Source organism: Petaurus breviceps, unplaced genomic scaffold (genome assembly GCF_028583685.1).
Source record: "Petaurus breviceps papuanus isolate PSGF00001 unplaced genomic scaffold, PetGlider_PUasm1.0 98, whole genome shotgun sequence".
In the NCBI taxonomy this organism is placed as follows: Eukaryota; Metazoa; Chordata; class Mammalia; order Diprotodontia; family Petauridae; genus Petaurus; species Petaurus breviceps.
Genome location: NW_027187460.1, coordinates 4802659 through 4806096, shown reverse-complemented (window position 1 = coordinate 4806096; position 3438 = coordinate 4802659).

Here is a 3438-nt window from a genome sequence, read left to right as displayed (position 1 = left end):
AGGGTGACCACATTGATGAAGGGTCCTGAGATCATTCCATGTAAGGAGAGGTTGCAGAAAGTAGGACTATTTAGCCTGGACAAGAGAAGTCTCTCTCAAGTGGAGGAACTTTGGTGCCTTCAAGATTTTGAGGATTGTTGGGCCAGAAGAGTGATTAGATTTGTTCTTCTTGAGGTGGCTAGGTGGCAAAGTGAATAGAGCACCGACCCTGGAGTCAGGAGGACCTGAGTTCAAATCCGGTCTCAGATACTTAACACACAAACTAGCCATGTGACCCTGGGCAAGTTACTTAACCCCAATTGCTCTGGGAAAAAAAAAAAAAAAAGATTTGTTTTTCTTGGGCCCAGGTGCAGAATGAGGAACAAGTGGTGGAAATTGTAAAGAAGCAAATTTCATCTTGATGCCTGAAGAAGTTTACAAATAATTAGGGCTTCCTAAGTTGGCATGGAATGCCTCCAGAAGTAGTGGGTTCCCAATCTCTCGAGGGTTCTACAAGTAAAGGCTGGGTAACTAATACCTTATTAGGTCTTTGAAGAAAGGATTCTTTTTTCAGAAGTGAATTCCCACTCTGAAATTCTGGCTGAGTGACTTGCCCAAGGTCACAGAGTTAATAATGGGCAGTTCTCTGACTCTAAAGTCCGAGTTGAGTCTACTGCATCATATTGTCTTCCCAATATATCTTTTATTTTTTTTTTGGAGGGAGGAAGGTAGGGCAACTGGGGTTAAGTTACTTAGTAAGTAAGTTAGTTTTGTGTTAAGTATCTGAGGCCGGATTTGAACCCAGGTTCTCTTGACTTCAGGGCTGGTACTCTATTCACTGCTCCACCTAGCTGAGCCCTTTCTCCCCCCCCCCCCCTCCACATAGATCTATTTTTGTTGTTATTGTTCAGTTGTCCAACTCTTTTTGACCCTGTTTGAGGTTTTCTTGGCAAAGACACTGGAGTGGTTTCCCGGTTCCTTCTTCAGCTCATTTTACAGATGAGCAAACTGAAGCAAACAAGGTTAAATGATTTGCCCAAGGTCACACAGCTAGTTAGTGTCTGAGGCTGGATTTGAACTCAAGAAGATGAATCTTCCTGCCTCCAGGCCCAGCGCTCTCTCTCTTGTGCCACCTAGCAACCCCCCAATAGATCTAGGTAGATGCCACTTTCACATAAAATAAAGGAAAGAAGGAAACATTCATTTATTAAGTGCCTCCTATATGCCTCATAACAACTCTGGGAGGTAGGTGCCATTATGATCTCAATTTTACAGTTGAGGAAAATGAAGCAGATAGAGGTTAAGGAACTTGCCCAGGATCACACAGACAATAAGGATCTGAGGCTGGATTTGAACTCAGGTCTTTCTGACTCCACACCCAGTATTCTATTTACTATACCAATTAGCTGCCTTTAAGTATTATTTGGGGGCAGCTGGGTGGCACAGTGAATAGAGTGCCAGGCCTGGAGGCAGGAGAACTCAAGTTCAGATGTGAATTCACACACTTACTAGCTGTGTGACCCTGGGCAAATCACTTTCACTCTATTTGCCTCAGTTTCCTCATCTAGAAAATGAGCTGGAGAACGAAATGGCAAACATTCTAGTATCTTTGCCAAGAAAACCCCAAGGTCAAGAAGTATCACACATAACTAATTGACCAATATATATATATATATGTATATCTATATCTATATCTATACATATATATATATATTTTTTAAAGCACTGTTTCATCTAAGCAAAAGAAGCAAAGGTGATCCTGCAGAATTAATATGGTGTGATAACTATAACCATAGTCATTCTCATTAGCACTAGCAAAAGTGCTTTGCAAACCTTAAAGAACAATATAAATGTGAATTACTATTATTACCACTACCTTCATTTCCAGTTCTGTCCCTGTCAGGGACTGGTGAGAATTTGGAGGTCAGTCTGTGGTTCGGAAACTTCCCCAGGGTGGTGGTCTCATATGACACTCAGCATGGAGAATGAATCTGCTTCTTTGCACTTTCTACCACTTGTTCTTCATTCTGCTCTCTGGGCCAAAGAACAAGTCTAATCAGTCTTCGGGCACAACAACCCTTCAAATACTTGAAGGTGACTATCATTAACTCTTCAAAAACTTGAAGGCACCTATAATTCCCTCACCTAAGGTTTCTCTTCTTCAGGCTAAACATTTCTACTTTCTGCAATTTCTATTAGCCCTGTGCTCTAACCACTTAACTAACTGAGCAGTTAACAGAAAGTGCACCGACCCACAGTCCAGTTCTGTGAGTTACAGGTTTATGTAGTGGGTACAAATCTTTCAGTGTCTGGGGTCGGAGAGCCTCCAGACTCCCAAAGCATTCCTGAGTGCTTTGTCATAGATATCTGCAGGGGAGGGACTTCAGGGTTGGCGCCTCCTTCCACCCTCTGCCTGTCCTTTCTTCCCAAGGCTGGATGACCAGGGAGGGGAAGGAATGAAGCTGGGTGAGACAGTGATTGTCCCTTTGACTGAATTGTCAGCAGAAGTCCCTGCGATCTGTGAGACTCCAGCTGCTTCCCAGCTGCAGATTAAGCCCAAGTAGAGGCTTGTGGGTCAACCAGGGGCCTGCCCAGAGTTCCCTCTGCCCACCTGGCCCCTCCCCAAGGCACAGATGGCTCCATCAGAGGAGGGAGCAAACAGGCCCTATGTAGGGCAGGTGCCCAACTCCAGGGTTAGACAGATGGGAGAATCGGCAGACGGAAAGCATGTGTTGTCTTGGGAATGCCTCCAACTCCACTTCCTTGAAAATGAAAGACAGATTTAGTTTGTGGGTCTGACAAAGGGTTTCCATGAATTTTCTCATTTCCTCAACTGAAGTAGTTGCCTCTCCCTCCACCCTTCACTCTATGTGTGAGCCTTTTGTTTACACATATTACATGAAATGATACAATTTACTACATCCACACAAATCATGCCGCACATATTAAACACGTCATATCCACATACTATATGTGTACCTTATATATACATATTCCACAGATATACACTATATACAAAAAATATATTGCATGCTTACACAATTCCATACACATACAAAATATGCTACAAATACCTCAGATCTACACACATAAACAAAAATACATGAATATACATGCCACACCTGTATTAGCAAGCACCCTAGCACACCCAGGATGGCCTGCTAGCACAGGTTCTTTGATCTGCTTTTCTAAAGGAAAGACAGTTTTAGAGGGGTTAACGATCTTACTTTAATTAACAGACAAATAAGTAGAAAGAATCCAATAGACAGGGCTCCAAGTGTCTAAACAGAATAATACAACCACCTACATGCACCACCAGAACGGGAAAGCACCAGGATCTGAGTGTGTGTGTGTGTGCATACTTTAGAGAAATGTGACTTCTGATTGTCTGAGAGAGAGAGAGAGAGAGAGAGAGAGAGAGAGAGAGAGAGAGAGAGAGAGAGGGAGGGAGAGAGAGAG